The sequence below is a fragment of the Microcebus murinus genome, chromosome 15, assembly GCF_040939455.1.
Source record: "Microcebus murinus isolate Inina chromosome 15, M.murinus_Inina_mat1.0, whole genome shotgun sequence".
NCBI lineage: Eukaryota > Metazoa > Chordata > Mammalia > Primates > Cheirogaleidae > Microcebus > Microcebus murinus.
Window position 1 is genome coordinate 58,281,541 of NC_134118.1, and position 19,166 is coordinate 58,300,706.

Below are 19,166 nucleotides of genomic sequence, written 5' to 3' on the forward strand. Positions count from 1 at the left end.
TAAGTATATGGGCAAATAGAAATGATAAACATATGTTAATGATATAGAAAGAGAGAATTACACGTGTGTCCCTGTACCTCTTGGGAGTACAGCAACATATGTGCACATGTGGGCATATCAGGGATGGTATGTTTGTATTGTGAAGCGGATTTGTTCTATACTATTCCTGTATAAGGGCACAAACTTAGCAATACAAAACAAACAAAGAAGAAATTTTAAAAGGCTCTGATGATAAAAGATACTTTTTTTGTTGGGCAACGATCTGGCCAATGGAATTTAATTTTATGTGTATTACAAATTCTTAAACAGATAACAGCTGACCAAATCATTATATATGTCACACACAGTGTTCTGCTTTGGAAACTCAACAAGCAAATTCCAACTGTAAATAAGTTTGCTATATGTATGAATCATTCTGTAAGGCAGTGTGAACAATTAAAATCAGTTTCCTTTAATTAGAATGAACTGATTTTTAAACAATGGCTGAGGTATTTAAGAGCATTTGGTAAGAATTTAAGTTATATATTAAAAAGACTTACATAATTATTCTTTAACAGAAATTTGTATTAATATTATGCATCCTACAGTCTAGTCTTTAAAGGCAAACTTTCAGACTATAAGAACAAAATACAAAATTTACATTAACATTCAAAACTCAATCTAAGTTTCTCTTAGTGACCTCTGAATAATGCATTTAAGACAGAAAGAAGCCAACAAGAGTTATTTCTTGATTTCTACTTATTGATGTAAGAAAATATACATAAGATAGTATCGCCTCTCCAGAACCACTCCAGCAGGTCTTCTATCCTCTGGGTATACAAATGTAAAGATCATCCAACTGTAAGATCTCCAATGTAAGTCCTATGTAAACATGGCATGCTTCATTATTCTTTTGATAAATAATTATTTTACAATGGTCAGCAGATTAAATTCCTTTTTTAAAGATCTCGAAAATACCATTTCTAAACCCAAATGAGAGGAATCAGGTCAAAACTGAGAAAGGAAGACTCTGAGAACTCACAGACTCGGCCTTGCTGTTGTTTATGGAAAGACAGGCGAGGGCAGCCTTTGTCATAGCAGTTTTCTTTGGGTTTTGAACATTTTTGCCAAAGAACCACTGAGATACAAATGTCACACAGATGAATAAGAAAGAGTATTTCCTTCTGCACACAATCGACAGGACAGATGTTGAGTAAAGGAAGGACGTACTTCAGATTTGTTAAAAGTTACTCATGTTTCTCATCAAACACAAAGAAGCTGCCTGTACCATAAGGTAGAAAATGTCATAATTTGGAAAATGGCAAAGTAGTTAGGAATGTGGACTTGTGAGCTGACCATCAGGTTTAAATTCTAAGTTTGCCACTAATTTGCTGTGTGTCTCAGGCATGCTACTTAACTTTTTTGGGGTCTCAGTTTCCTCATCTGTACAATGGGAACCATAATAATAAACTACTTATACTACTTAATGAGGATTAAATACACTAGTGTTGTGAGGTACTTAGAACACTGCCTGCACAAATAAGTAATATTATTTATCAAAAATACTCATTATTATTACCTTCCCTCCTAGAGTGTCACAAAATAAGGTAATGAATTTGCCAAAAGTCTTGTTTCACCAAAGATTGACTGTCCATGTACTTAGTAATGTACTTTGAATCAATCAAAGATTGATTCCATGTACTTCCATTGATTCCATGTACTAAGAGGTCACTTAGTCTGAGCCAGGCATGTCTATTCAGCCAGATTTTCCTTAATAAAGAACTTTATTATTAATCAAATCCTCAGTCGGCTTAAGAGCATCTTAATAGGCAAAGTGCACAATTCCAAAGCAATGTTTGCTTTAGTTAGCACAAATCTCCATTTTAATAACAATTTCCACATTGTTTTGTGCTGACCGTTCCACAAGCAGTTACTGAGTGTTGAATCAGTCCTTAATACTTTGTAAGTCACAATGAGGAAACAATTCAGAGGCTTCCAATCTTGTTAAAAAGACTAGATTTAACAATCCAAAATAATTAATGAATAGCCCCTTCCACACAATTGTCCTTGGTCATACCCTCCTCACTTAAACTTCGTCTAGCTTCTCAGGTACAAAGCCTGGATTTCCACAGCCTTTGCATCCTCTGTTCTCCACAAAACTGTGAGACTTTCTGCCTTGAGTGTAAACAAGATCAAGCTCACTCATCCTTATAGAATATCTTGCCACTGCTAAATATTATTTTTCTTCATCTCCAGAATCGTTTCCTTTATACACTTTCTACAACCACTCCAATAAAAAAAACATATGGAAGGAAGAATAGGTTTTGCAGTTAAGAGATTCAGATTTTTAATATGAGCTCATAAGTAAGTGTGTGACTATTTCAGCTTCAGTTTCCTTATCAGAAAATAAGAATAATCATAACAACATCATGGTGCCACTGTGGGTCTGAAGGCAGCATATGTAAAGTGCCTCTTAGCACCTCGCTCATAGAAGAGCCCCCAGTAGCTTTCTTCAAGCCCTGCCATCTCTCCCATCAGAAAATCTTCCTGGATACCACTTTACTAAAGAAATGGAAATCATCTTTATGAGTAGCCTCTTCCTTTGATTTAAGCTTTTAAAATTACTTCTCTATATCCCTCTCTTCTTCTCCTGCCTTCAGGACAGCAGAGCTCCCCTCCCCCTCACGCGCTCCCTAGTTCATTCAGCAGGCAATATTGGCTGCTTATTCTGTGCCGGGAACATTTAAGGTATTCTGCTTCAGAGACGACTGGCCTAGGCTTTGAGGAGCTCACAGACGATCACCACTCGGTGGGGTACACATGAGTGGGTAGCATGAGTGGGAGCATCAGAGACCAAAGTCACAGACTAAGATGCAATAAGATTTTCTGTCCTTCTATCTTTTCATGTCCAAAAGACAAAACCACCTAAAAATGAAACTTTTGCCTCCTAGAGTCCACTCACTCGGATTCTGTTTGCAGCCTGAGAACACATCAAATTTGCTATTGTCACAGGCACTGGGAACTGGCATCTGGGGGCACAGATGAACACCTCAGCCCTTCCAAGCTTAGTCAGCCTGCTCCACCTACCACTGAACATTCCACTGTGATTTATCCCGAAGAGCTACCATCTCAGTCTCCTGCACGTGCACACGCACGCGCGCGCACACACACACACACACACGCACGCGCGCGCGCGCACACACACACACACACACACACACAGATGCACGCACAGACCTTCCAGGACATCTTGCCAAATTTCAGTGGTCACCTCAAACATAACATTCATTCAGTTACTCATGTTCAGGAAACATTCATTCATCCCTGCTTTCACCCCCAACACCTTCAGTCCTTCACTTCTCTTGGCTTTTGATTCTCCGCCTTCAAACACAGCGTGCCTGTCCCAGCTGATGTTCTTCACGTGAGCCGGGGTCCCTGCTCAGCCCCATTTGCCTCCTTCCGTTTATCACAAAAGTTCACACGTTTTTATGACTGACGCCTCAGTTTTCACACCACACATTCTTTCCTAAATCATTTGTAACGTGGCTTCAGGCCCCGTACCTTCGAAAGCCAACTTTCAGCCTTGCAGTTCAAAAACACGGCAGGCAATTCTCCGATTCTCCGGCTGCATTTTCTTTGTTGTGAGTGTCTTCGTATGTTTTTGTCTTTGCTTATGTCATCCTCTCTTCCGCCACTCTCTCCTCCTTTGCTTTTTCATCCTGGTCCTCACCTGGGTCCCTAACTCTCATCTCCTTCCTTGCTTTCTCCTTTTCTTTCCCATCTCATAAAATACCAGTACTACCCAAAATCTAGTTCCTGCTAAGTGATCTTATTCATTTTCAAGGCTTCAACTAGCTATCAATTAATGATTCCCAAATATATGTTTCTAGCCAGGGTTCTCCCTGGAACTCAAATCCTGCATCCCAAACCCATAAGTGACAAACACTACATCTAAAGCCTCATTATAGGCCAGGCACAGTGGCTCACACCTGTAATCCTAGCACTCTGGTGAGGCTGAGGCAGGCAGATCACTCAAGGTCAAGAGTTCAAGACCAGCCTGAGCAAGAGTGAGACCCTCATCTCTACTAAAAATAAATAAAACCTCATTACATGCACACAAAACCCAGGATGCTTCTCCTGCCTGCTCTGTTTATCCTAGTCATCAAACGTGAAATCCTAGAGTCATTTTTTTAATCCTCCTCTACATACCCATTTAATTTCCAAACCTCTAAGTACTTCCTTTCCAGAGTCTCTCATATCTGTCTCCACTTTTCTCTTTGCCTTCACTCTGATAAAATCCTTTACACACACCTAGATTTCAGCAACTGTCTTCTAACCAGTTTCTCTGCCTCAGATCCCCACCCCATCTGGCCTGTGCAATTCCAGTAAAGGAGTCTTTCTAGATGATAGTATCATTACCCTGCCCAAACATCCTCCATGGCTTCCCAAAATCTAAAGGGCAGAGATTTATAAACTGATAATTATGGCCAGCCACAAGCAAATCCTAACCTACTTTTCAGATCCGTCTCCTCTCCTCCTCCTTGCTAGACAAACTGCTGTATTAGCCAGGCTCTAACACTTCGTGTCTGTGGTCACTGTTCTTTACAAGGAGGATGCCTGTTCCCCCTTGCCTCTTCTCTTCCTGTCAAATGCTACCATTTCTTTGAGGCTTGTTTCGAGCCCCACCTCATCCCAATTCTAGGTCATTCCAACTCCCAGTGCTCTGAAGCTTCCTGAATCCTAGCACTCCCCATCTCTACCCCTTTCCTTCTAACTAGTTTGATTATGTCTTGTGAAATCAATTATGCTCTTCTATTTAACTTCTGGGTTTGGAGGTACTTCAGGAAGAGTGTTATATTATCTCTTAGGAAGGTTACTCCTGTGGTGGCATGCAGAGTGACTTGGGTGGAGATGGGAGGCAAACAAGCAAACCAGTTAGGAAACTACTGGGAGGTCAAGATACTAATAAGCTGATAAGGGAAGAACAGAGATACATTCATTGAAGAGCTGCATCCTAAACTGGATTTTGGAGCATGGTACAAAGTAAAGGAGAAAATATACTTGGATGACAATCTGGTGAAACACCATGAAGGCTTTATTTCACAAGAAAAAGAAGTTTTTAGCATGCTTTTAGGAAAAACAGTATGAATATTAATATGGCTGGGAAAGATTGTTCCTTTAGGGATTGTGTGGGCTAAACTGTTGATCCTGAAATTTATCGTTTTAGCAGAGTTTTGTTGTGAATTTGGCTTTTTCACTCATGGTTAACTTTAAAACAAATATAAAATAGAGACAAATTATGTATTTAAATTTGGTTGTGTTCTAACACAAAATTCTTTCATTCTCTAATAATCCCTGTGATGGGAAATCATAATTCAACCAAAGCACTAGCAAACAGCTGATTTTTATAGAACATTATCTTTAAATGATAATAAGCATGAAAATATAATTCCTTTACTATTTACATTGTCTGCAATCATTTACTGCTTAATTCAGCTCCACTAAGTATAATTATCCAAAATTCTACTTTGGGAAATGAGGAAATCAAATTTGGTTACTAAGGTGATCTGGACTTCCTCGGTTTTATTTCCCATAATTTTTTTAAGTTAATAATTTTTTTTATAAGTAAAGTGTCAATGACACTGATTTCAGCATCCTGTATCTGCTAGAGCTGATCTTTTTTTCCCAGAGCTTCTATCTCATCAATTGAAAAGTTCAAGGGTATGTTAGCACTGATATTTGCAGCAATGAAATGCAGTGTTCCTGCATGGTTTCTTCCCCCCTTTTCAGGTTTTCTTGTTTTTGTGTTTATTTTCTCATGGTTTCAAAACTCACTCTACCAAATTCTCCCAAGTCTGGAATTATTTTCTGTCACCGCAGTCATTGAAGCATACTATTGTTTTGTTTGCCATCCGGAACATCCTCCGGTCCTACTCAGAGGGGAACAAGAGGAGAAGAAAGAGGGAGCAGGTGCAGAAGTTCTATTCATGAGGGCACTGACCCTCTGCAGGGGCGTGACAGGGTTTTAAAATAGGATTAGACACCCAAACAAGAAAAAGGTCACACTTGACATTTCCACTGGAAATACCAATGCAAATAGAGCTGATCCTAGGAACATTTTTCACACTCACACACACACACAATCTCTCTCTCTCTCTCTCTTTAGGACTGATGTAAGAGAAAAATGATAAATTTCTATGAATTGTTTCCCTGAAAGCTCAAAAAAGCAATTATTGGAAACAGAGTCCAACAATAACAACAAACATGAGTCAAAAAGTTCACTTGAGAAATTTTTTCTATTACTTGTTTATTATTTTAAGGGTTTGTTCATTATTTTGTCATAGGAATAAAAGCAAAGACGGAGTTGATGGAGGAAATGACATAAAGATTTGGAAACTTTGATTAGGTTGTGTTCAAACCCTGGTTTATTTTTAAAAATTTCATCCCAAATCACTATCATCCCCATTTCTACTTGGAAATCATCCCATCTGTGGCCTGCATAATTGATAACAGAATAATGAAAACATTTTTCTCCTGATTTTTTCATTTCATGTTTAAAAGTAGCTGATCAAGTCATCTAATACCAAAGTAAAATTTGGAGGCATCTGGAAAAGGAAATTTGTCACAGGTTGCTTTGACATCCACCAATACCTACTGAAGATTTCCACATGGTTCACCAAAAAGAAGGAGATTGCCCACTGGGCTCATTGCATGATTTTGAGAACTCATGAGCCTTCCAGCTCCAAAAACTTGCGCCCTTCATTGGTACAATTGAGGCATGTATGCCCATTAACAATGTTCCCAAAGTAAGCCAGACCGACATAGGTTTATCCCCAACACAAAGAATTTGGGGAGGAGTAAATAAATTCTAGAGGCCTACATGTATATAGTCACTCAAAGAAGTCTACGAAAAATATATCTGCTGTGTAGATTCAGATTTTAATATATTAGATATATATGAAGGAAGGGTCATCTATATGCAAATTGTTTGTTAAAGTTCTTGAACATTTGACTATGAAAAAAATCAATTCAATTAATACCACAGAGAAACTAAAACTCCTTATGTGAAGAACTGTCCTGAAATGGTATGGTGGAACATGGGGGTTGCGGTTGAATCAGTAGGTCCAAATTCCACTCTCGTCCAATAATCACAGGTTTGCTTTTTTTCTGTTTTGTTTTGTTTTGCAGCCAGGTCTCACTCTGTCACCCAGGTTGCAGTGCAGTGGTGTAATCATAGCTCAATGTAACCTCCAACTTCTGGGCTCAAACCATCCTCCTATACGTTTTTTCTGTTTAAATTTATTTTTCCTTTTTAAACCTTGTTAAAAACAAAGACAAAAAACATGCACATTACCCTAGGCCTACACAGGGTCATCAATATCACTGTCTTTAACCCTCACACTTTGTCCCACTAGAAGGTCTCTGGGTACAATAACACACATAGAGCTGTCATCTTCTCTGATAGCAATGCCTTCCTCTGAAATACCTCCTGAAGGACCTGCTTGAGGCTCTTCTTGAGGAGGTATCATGCTTTTCAAAAATGTGAGCATGATGGTTTGCTTGGTTTGCTTCTTTTTTTAATCACAGATTTGCTTCTAAGCAAATAATGCACCATGAACATTCCTCTCCATTAACAAAAACCTTTTAGTGTTGGGGTCCATATTTTCAAACATTTTAAGGAGCTTCTTGAGCTTCTACTAAACTCTTCACTGTGAATTTTCTTGTCGGTTCTTCTGTTTCTTCTCCTGCCATTTTCTCTTGCCTCTTCTTCAGCTATCCATTCTTGAACCATTATAATCTTATGGGACCACAGTCGTATATATGGTATGACATATGACGATCCATCATTAATTGAAACGGCATTATGCAGAGCATGACTACAATATAAATTGCCCCATGTTCTTAATGAAATCCAAGGACCTGACATAGATAATAAAATATCTTTTATTAAAGATCAGTTTTAAGGTCATAGTTGCAATCCAGATTTTTTAATCACATAATATTCAGAATCTATGGATATGAACTATAATGGACACCATGAAAAAAGTGAGAAATTTATTTTAGATTAAACTAAATTTTGGAAAGTTTCTTCTTTGTTGCAGTTGAGACTTACCAGCCTGGAAAAAAGAATTTGTGTAAATTACCTTAAAAGTATTCTAATAGCAATATCTAATTTACCTTTGGATGTTTGCCAAAATAATCTTACCTAAGTATTTATGGTGCTGTTATGTTTGGGATGACTTAAGTGTTTAGCTAAAGATGCAATATTTAACTGAAATGTGAGCTAGGAACTCTTGATGACCATATTATATAATGCAATTAAGGCAAAAATTCATAATTATAAGAACATCGTTTCTTTTTCTTTACTGAAAGCTATAGGACTTGCTGAGAAAATATAAAATGTGTCTTGGGAGATATGATGAAAGATGAGAAAAAGAGAGATCAGATCATTTACAGCTCTTAAATTACAGGGAAAGGGAAGAAAATTTTTTAACTTTTAAATATAATGTTCAATTGTCTTTCCAATTATAAAAGTAACACATGCTGATATGTAAAATTTGAAAAATACAAAACTAAAAATCCCAACTATTTATGTAATTAAAAAACTGTTTCAGTGCTTTTACTATGTATATATGTGCATATATAAATAAATATATGTACTTATTTTTAAATGGCATTATACTGTTTACATAATTGTACATCCTACTTGTTTCCCATGCACTTTCCAATCCATCTCTGGTTATTTCCTTGAAAGAAAAAATTACTGAGTTAAAGTATATATTTGTAGTGTGCATCTTGCTACATAGTGTACAATTGCTTTCTAAAAGGATTGTCTATGTATACTGCACAAGCAGTGTATAAATTAGATATGTTATACACTTGCCAGTATAACATATTATTTTACTACATTTAGATATATATAGATATATAATGTATAGGTATTCTATACCTATATATTTGTAAAAGACATGTAATTATTGCTTTAATCTGAATTTACTACTGAGATTAAAATTTTTTGTTGGTTAAATAGTCATATATATTCTTTTTATAGCTAACATTGTAACATTAATGTTTTTTACAAATATTTTTCTCATTTCATCATTACTATGCTTTTTAAACAAATGTTTCTTTATAATTTATTCCATCACATTTACTATATTGCTTTTATAAGATTTTTATAGTTTTAATACATCTAATATTTATTATACTGTATAGTAAAAAAGTGAAACTATTTTTTTCTCCAATTACTTGGTTGAGTCTCTCAACCAGCTTGTCCCTTATCTAAGGCTTTTTAAAAAAATTATGAACTATAATTATTAATATGATGAACTTTTTCAGAACTCTCTATTTTACTATTGGCTTATTTATTCTTATTTCCATCCCACATGATTTAATTTTTGTCACTTAGAATTAGACAGTCATTAATCACTCTTCTTGAACAATAAGTCCTGACATTTTCACATGTTTAATCTTCTAGACAAACTTTAGAATAATTTAGTCAAGTTTCTAAAGGAAAGTATGTCGGCACTGTGATTAGGAGTTAATTTAGATCTATAAATTAATTTGAAAATAACTGTCACTTTTATTATATTCAATCTTTCCATCTAGACATAAAGTAATCTTTATGTTTCCCTAACATTCTAGTAAAGATTTTTTAATTACTAATATTGATTAAATCTTTTTCTCCATTATATCTTCTCAGTAGTTGTTACTGCCAAATAGAAAAGCTATTAATTTGGGGATTGATTCATTACCTGACCAATTTATGGAAATTTTCTATACTAAACATTTCAAAGTTTATTCCCTTATGTTTTCTAGATACATACTATCATAAACAACAATAATTTGGTCTCTTTTTTTTCTATATACTTCCCATTTCTACCTCAGACAGAATAATGTTAAATAATGAGCTATAGAAGCAATCTCTTTCTTACTCCTGATTTTCTCTCTAGGAAAGGAAGTTCCGCTGTTAGATTTTATCCTGACTTTCAATTTGGGATGGATATTCTTTGTCATTTAGAGCTTCTAACAGAGTCAGGACTGAAATTCAGATAAGCTGGCAAGTGGTATTAAATGATATTCATCCTGTGATGGTTTCTAACCTCACCACCTGATTTATATCAGGCTTAGGAACCCCATTTTTAAAAACTTAAATCTTTTATATAATTAAGGGTAACCATATACAAACATGCATGAAGGACTGGATTGGGAGGAGGAGAGTTAAACAACAGAAACTTAATTTTAAGAAGAGACAGTGGGGACCCAGAGATTAAAGAAACTCGTAATGAAAAAGAATGCTGGCTGGATTTAGTAACAGTCTCTGAGGAAGGAAAATGGTGAGTCCACTACAAAATAAAATTATTCTTCCAGCCTGAGCAACATAGCAAGATCCCATCTCAAAAAAAAAAAAAAAAAAAATTAGCTGAGTATAATAGCATGCACTTGTGGTCCCAGCTACTCCAGAGGCTGAGGCAAGAGGATCACTTGAGCCCACGAGTTTTTGGTTGCAGTGAGCTATGATGACATGCACTCCAGCCTGGGCAACAGAGCAAGACCTTGTCTCAAATAAATAATTATTGAATAAAATATTTAGTTCATTTATTTTCTTTCTTCTTCAAAAGAAAATCAATTTAAGACTATCCTAACAGTGTTTTTGATTCTTTTTCTAATAATTGGTAAATTTTTCATTTTCTTTCTACCGGAAGTTAAAACATTTCATTAATTTTCAAACACACTGTTTTGCACATTTACAACTCTGAAGTTGAGATGCATCTGAAAATAAACCTGGCTGCAGGGGCTCACATTATAAACCCAGCACTCTGGGAGGCCCAAGTGGGAGGATCACTTAAGTCCAGGAGTTTAAGACCATCCTGGGCTACAGAGTAAGATCCTGTCTCTATTTAAAAAAAAAAAAGAAAAATCAGAAATGTATCCATTTCATGGATATATGGTATTTAATTGGCAGGACAATTAATCATTTGCTTAATGTTTTGTGTTTAACTTTTAATTTTATGACACTGAATTCAGACAATATGGCCTATTCCCTTTCTACTTGGGAAGAATATATTGAGGTTTTCTTTTCTCAGTACAATAAATTTCTGAAAATATTTCACACTTAAAAAGTGTGTTCTCTGTTTGAATTATACAAAGTCCAAAAATTAACTGTAAACTCAATTATATTCAAATTTTCTATGTCGATATGTTACCTACTTGATTAGTCAAAAGCTAAAATAAGGTATATATTAATATTCCACAATTTTATTGTGTCCACTCTCTATGTATTTTCTAGTAATTTTTACTTTATATGCTGATTTTGACTCCTGTTATTATAATACCTATACGATTCAGTTTATGCAGGTTTATGAATTTTTTCCCATGGTATGGGCAGTGCTTTTTATCAATGTGAAATGACCCCAAACACCAATTTGATTATTTTGCTCTAAAAGTTTTGCGGTGTTTATAAATTCCTCCCAGATTCTGGCAATAAGATGGCTATTAGTCTTATTTTTGAGTATTGCTAAAGAGGTTTCATTTTATTTTGGGCCTCTGGGTACATGTTTTCCATGGAAATTTAGAAGAAGCTAAGTCAGGTTTAATTTAAAACAGAAACCATCCCAGAACAAAGGCATACCGAATGCCCACAATCTACTACCAATCTCTATGCAGAGCACTTTACATAATTAGCTTATTTAAACACTATCGTAACTTTATTAGATGTGCAGGTGTGCTTCTAACATTTGCAGGCAGGAGCCATTGCACAAACGGAGGGCCCTTACTTTCCCGCACGCAGTTCTGTCCCATGCCACCAGCATTTCCGTGCACGGGAACGCTATGGCCCTCCCTGTCCTGCTCCATCTAATTTCCATCCCCTTTGCTGACCCTGTCTCTCAGTGGCAGCATTATGGCACCATGGTCTACCCTGTGAAGACAGACCTGAGACACAGTCCTGTACTGGCCCTGAAAGCGGGCCCTGCTGTGGTAGGTCCAGAATTCTGGAGTCCGGGGTACCCAGGACATGGAGGAGGCGCAGGCTCTGGGAGGCTGGCCATGTCTTCTTGAACCTGTAGACCCCCAGCAACCATAGGAGAGATGAGGTCCGAGAAAAGGCAGACTTGGGTCCTCTACGGTAGGGAGGGGCAGTGGCCTAGGTCTCAGGGTGATACTGGAAGTAGATATTGTCCCCTGCTAGTGGTAGAGACTGGCCCCAAACCTGTAAGTGTCCAATCCTAAGCCCAGTCTTTCTAACTTTATTACTTATCCTTAATTTATGTGCATTATATAGAGGTGCAATAGGCTGTGGTATACTGAAAAAGATTGAGCTAAAAAAAAGCAAAACAAAACAAATTAAGATGTGGAAAACTGTTCTCCTCATATTGGTTGCATTATTTTGCTGAGGAAGAAAACTGAGCTACTGAATCTACTTTTATTAGATTTATAACAGACTTATTTTACTCCTGTCAGATCTCCTACCAACACAGATTTTCAGTGGACTCAGAAGTGTCCTGATCACCTTGTATGTCAGAAAGTAAGACTGGAAGCAGATACACAAGGGCGCGACACTGCCATGCAATGCCTTCTTGGGTAGCTCCAGGGTGCCTGGGGGAGCGGGAATTCCTTGTCCCACGGGGCCAATTTCTCAAAGCAACAAAATGATTCTAAATAGGTTTGCCTTCTGCCTCCCACAAGGGAGCCTGGCACAGAGCTAATGGGCTCCAGAGGGACCCCCAGAGCCTGAAAGATGTACCATAATTTTCCTTTTGTGACTAACAGTAGTTCCCTGGTGCATCACATGGCATTTTACATGTAGCCATGAATGGTCCATGAGCTCATTCCTCGCCCTCTAAGCTGTGCAGAAACTGGATTCCTTCTTTAGTGTGCTCATTTAACTTTTCTCCTATTTTCTTCAATAAGCTTTTGTTTTCATTTTCATCTGGATGCCTTTTTTAAAAAAAAAAAAGGTATTCTTTACTTTTGCCATTCTAAAGTCACCACAATTTCTTCATTCCCATTGTTTAATAAGGCCATTTCCCTTTTTATGGGCCTTTCCCTTGCATTTATTCATAACATATTCCTGTATTCTGCTACCTTCTATGGGGGCAATGTTTGTCACTATCACTTGACCTGACCTTCTCATCGTGGTCATCTTTGCCACTCCATCTACTTTATGGCTGAAACTTTATGATTTTATAACACATATATTGTTCTAGATGAAGACAACTGAAGATTGTGACATAGGCTAGAAGGAGGCTCTCGTTTGTTTAGCATAGATGGTTGTGGAGGGGTGGATGGGTTCATGGTGTGTGTGCTTAAATCAAGCATCCAAAAGTGCATGACAACAACTGCAAAGACTAAAATGCCAGCTCCAACAGACAAGCACACCTCTGGGGAGAGCTGAAGAGAGGTGAAGGGTGCAAAGAGAACAGAGGAGGGAGAAAATATCAGAGAGTTGCTTCTGTTTATGTGTACTTACCAGGTATACAACTTGCTAATGATGAGCAACACTACAAGCAAATCTTTTAATCACGCCTTTTTCTAGCTACCAGTGATGACAGCAGTGCTGGCAACGCTCCTAGAATGGCGCATGTGTGAGTTCCTCTATCTGATAATGAGCAGTGGATATCGACTATTATCTGCTATAGCAAAACTTTTTTTTTCAATTTAGGAAATTATCATTTAATCAGACACAGTTTGTTCCATTCTGAATGGTTTTTATTATGTTCTTGGTTGATTTAAGGGGATTAGAATAACCCAGAACATCAAAACCTAACTGATGAAAAGATTTAGAATTGCTTACTTTTTAAGACCTTCAAAAAAGTTTCACCTACTTTGAATTTACCTACCTTGAAGATTTTAAAACAAAGGAAAATGAAAATTAAGTATACGAAGTAAGTGTGTATAAAAATGACTTGATGAAAATGTCTTATTTCTACAATTACTTTCATCTTAATTTTTTTCTACCCAACTAAACATTTTTTTCCTATTTTTTTAAAGTAATTATAATTCAACATAAAGGGGAAAAAATCAACACATAGAATTGAAATATTTTCTAAAAGATCAATGTTCCTCCTCCATGTTTAACAATTAATGTGACATACTTCACAGCTCAAATTCACTTATTTTGGGCTGTGGGTTTTGAATCTTTTATTATTCTTTGCTCACTAAAACTAATGGTAACTGCTGTCATTTTCTTCTGCAAACATCACTAGACTTTCAAGTTCATGGATTCAGACAGGGTTTTGTCCCCATTTGAGAATATGGAAACCATTTGCTCCTTGAGAGGGAGTATTTATTGCCTTACTCATCATCTGTCTCCAGGGCCAGTTCATACAGGGTGGTCAATAAGTATTTTTTGAAATCAAATGAAATTTAAAATCAACTTCAAGCTCTCAAAATTTGCCACTTGTGAATATCAGACTAAAAACTCAAAAATAAAACCTCAACCCCATTCTCCCTGTGACAATGTAAATCCAGCTACCTAGCACCACCAAAATATATTTAAGATCTTAAATGCTTATTATTTATGGCATAATTCAGATACAAAGGGAATATAATGTTGTGGCAAAAAATAAAACCTCACTAATTTAGGCCAATATAGGAGCAGACCAGCTCAACTTAGTAAAATGGCCCATTCTTTTAATATAGTACTGTAGTTCTAATTTATTCAGCATCTACACATGTAGGCCTTAACGGCATTTTAATATATTGCAAATGTAACTTCCTAACTTTTAGCATTTGGTTGATTAGGATACTGCTTTAAAAGTCATTGGTTTAGTGAATAAAACAATACCTCATTTATCTAGTATTATCAGAAATAAGGTATTTCAATTTTATATATTTTGACCATTTTTTGAGAGAAATCTTTCTAAATCTAAAATGACCTATTAATACATATTTCCTTATCTTGTTATGGAAACTAAACACAATTTAATTTTCTTGATGGTTCAGAGATATCCTTATGAGCATCCATCACTATACAATGTCACTACAGTGGCCTCAGGACCCGGAGCACACCATGCATTCCTGTGATAAGACACAGTTCACAAAGCCTGTAGGAACACATCATTCTATTTAATTTGTATTAAGCGGTCCCAGGCTGCCATATGTTTGAGTTCCTCCAGTAGTTTTTCTACTTCTTAAACGCCTGATTATCAGCCTCCAGGGTTATGTAACCTGGGATACTAGATTGCCAGATTTGTTAAAACTGTCTCTAAAATAAATTCGGGGTGAAGCTTTGGGAAATCCTACAAATATTAATGATCATAAGCTATGGTGCATGAACTTTCTGATAGTCCCTTGGACTTCACAAAGCTAGTGTTCTTGGAGCTATTTAACATATTCCATCCATCCATCCATTCAACAAACACTTATTGAGTGCCTCCCAGGGCCAAAAACTGTAATATATAACAGGATTACAATGATTAATAAAACAAACATGGTCTTTACTCTAATGGAGTTTACAACTTAAGGGGTAGAAAGGCAATAAACAAGTGAACAAGCAAATAAACACTTAACTGCAACCGTGGTATGTGTGTTCTCATTGTGATTACAGCAACCACAAATCCTCAACATGATCACTGTAGTATAATTACCTTCTATTTATATTGCTTAGGACTTCATGGGCTTTTCATGCTAACCACAAAAGTTAGGGGGTAAAAAGCTTTCACAAAGAGGAAACTGAGGTTCAGAGAGCTTTGCGGGGTTGGTGGTCCAACCAGGGCTTGAACAAAGTAAGCCTATCCTGACATTCCCCCCCCCCACCACCATCTTGTGTTCTTTCTATTCAGTAAAAGGACATGGCTTGGAACGAGCCCCACTTTCCCTTACTATCCCTAGGTTTCATTACCTACAAAGTTCTCCCCAATCTTTTGAGGCTGGATCATCTATGATTTGTCAAGTTGGTGGTGTTTTTTTTTTTTCCTATCTCTATGCAGCAAGTTATTGAACACCCTTTGCCAAGTCACCCAATGAACAACGGTAGTGGTAAGAATAGGTTCTTATATGGGAGATGATAAGTTTCATTTTAGGGATGTTTTGTTTTTGTCATCAGTAAAATATATGAGCAGTACTATAGGGCAGAGCAAGATATAAACCCTTGGAGGGACAAGGCAGTGAAGGAAAGTTCAGTCCTTTGAATTAAGATGGCAGTGGACTTTATTTGTGACTACCACAAAGGAGGAGTAGCAGAGGAAAAGGACTGAGGACAAGAATTGGGCTTTGGAAGTCATCAACATTGACTTGTTATAGGATCTACAGTATTGTCTATGGACACATCACGCTGAACGTGCTCAAACTCCTCTAATCTCAGAAGCTAAGCAGGGTTGGGCCTAGTTAGTACTTGGATGGGAGAAACTACAGTGTTGTGAGTGTGGGGGCTGAGTTATATCAAGAGACACAGAGACCCTAGTGGCCCTAAGACCAGGGTCAGATGGCTAAAGACCAAGCCATCTGGTATTGTACCTGCAAAAGAATTTCCAGGAACTTCAGAGAGCCCCATTTCAGTAAAGGGAATGAAACTCAAATTTTAGGTGGCCTGAGTAAAATTAAATATGAGGAAATATTGGCAGATATAACAATTCAACAAATTTCTCATTTCCTGACAAAACAAATATCCAGTTAATTAACTGAAGATAGTCATGGTAAAATATCACATGGCAATGGCTATTTTTAATTCTTCCTTTTACATTCAATCAATTTTTAAGAATATATTTAATTTTCTTCCTAATCAAAAGAATCTACCTTGGCTTACTTTAATTATTTTTTGTGATTATATACAAAATAATCATCAAATCAGCTTTGTGGCATTAATTACCATGCTTCTATATACTTAACATCAACCTTATAAATAATTTGTTAGTATATTACTTTTTTCATTTAAATGTATAATTTTATCTTTATATTTACATATTATTCCCTATAAAAGTGAAAAGTAGACATTGTTATGTTAAGGATATAGAAAATCAGCTTTCTGGGCATGGCAACAAAAGAATATAGTTTTCATTTTCAACATATACTTAAACATTTTATAGCATTGCTATACTAGTATGCTAACAGGACAATAAATGTTTGCTGATTTGAGCTTCACAACTACATTTTGTTTGCTTACTTGTTTGTTGTCATTTTGTTGTGGTAGTAGTAGTTGCCAGAAACATCATACTATTATCATTATAATATATCTCACTCACTACCTCAATAACCATGTAAATTACAGGAAAGTTTTTAGCCCCTTTTAAAAATGACCAAAAGAAGAACGTTGGTGTCCTGAGTCCTAGTCTCTCTATTCTTTTTCAAGTTCAATATAAGCTAAATTCTTCTCATAAATAATTTACTATTCTATAGCTCCATAAAATAAAGAGAGAAGCATATTTATTTCAGACAAGTACCCTTATTTCAGAGAAGAGGAGTTTAAAGAGTCTAAAATAAGCACTGCTATAACCCAGTCTACTGTTGTCTATAAGCCACAATGATAAGCAGATTCAGCATTTCCATTGCTACCCACCCAAAGGCCCTAAAGGAAACCTCCAATATCCTCTCTTGTCATCTATGCAGTCTGACCAATTCTCACAACAGTGCCAGAACTGAGGACCCCCTTCTTTGATTAAAAAAAAACAAAACGGAAGAAGTCAGAAGCATTTACTGGCCTTTTTAAAAAAAACTCAAATGCTATCACTCAAACTTACCACCACCCCTATAGAGACATACATAGGTAAGACCCCTGCTAACAGGGGGATGGATTGAAACCAAAACAAATCTGCAAACACTTGAATGGTGTGACATGTTTTCATTTTACTCAATGACATCTCATCCTTGATCTTTCCTTGATCATTTCCCAATTTCCTAGGCTCACCCAGGGAAATTCACCAAATGGCAAGTTATCTGGCAAACTGTTTACCTTGTCTGCTAATAAAATTGATCAACAATACCCACTGGTCTTTTAAAATACATGGATATATATGTGTATACTTACACACACACAGACACATACATATAAATATCACCACATTCTCAAAATTACTTTTGGAAAATGATGGATGCTAGATGTTGATTTTTTGAGAGAAATATATTTAACCAATAAAGCACAAATAACAAAAAATTTAAAAGGTAGAACACACCAATCATTTTTCTTGGTGACATCCACACACTAACTTTTCATGAAAACAACCATTCTTAACACAGTGACTGCCACACTAGAAAAATTTTTTTTCCTTGGGGCCATGGCATTTTATTATGAAAATAGAATCAAAACATCAAAAACAAAATGATCCTTTCTCACTTAATGAAAAATTTGTTATTTTTTATTGTTTTCTGTGAGTTTCATATGCTTCACAAGGCCTGAGCTCAAAACTAGCATGAGTTAAATACAACTCACATGGCAGTTAATGTGTTAAGTATGGAAACAAGGCAATGGGAAATTTAGAGCTGGTCTGGGTATTTCTAGAACATTTACATGACTGTGAATTCCCGCTGCCTCATCTATAACATGGAGCTGGTAATACTTACTCACTCTACACTTTCTAACTTCCTTTGTGGTGAAGGCTAATGTACATACTTTCCACACTGTGTAGCAAATACAGTCACTCTGTGTGACACTGGAAAACAGTCCTGACAAACTCTCAGGTATCTCCCGACACTACAAACTTATGAAACAAGAAATGGACAAAAACACCTAAAAGAAAGCAGAAAGGTGGAACTCATTTTAAGCCACCAATGAAACAAGAAATGGACCAAAACACCTAAAAGAAAGCAGAAAGGTGGAACTCATTTTAAGCCACCACGATTGGAAAGCCAAGAATTAAGAAATAGTGTGGCCATTAGCATTAAGAATCACCTACAACAAAAAGTAGGTTAGGTTGCATGAGCTGTAAGAAGGTAAGAATTGAGTATGAAAAGATATTTTTCCCCCTCAGATTGAGGGCTAGGAAACTTCAAAATTTGAGATGTTAAAAATATATTAGTTAACTTTAAAAGGAATACCCCAATTCTTCTATATCCATATAGCAGAATATTCACCTCTAGAATGAAATTGAAAATATAAAAACAAAAGTTTCAAACTCACTCACTCTACCAGTGCTAGCAGATATTCCTAGGAATTTTAAGTCAAAAGAATTTGAGAATTATTATAAAAGATACAAAGTCACAAAGTTCTTCATTTTTACTCAGGAAACAAGTTATAGATATTTTCCCTCATT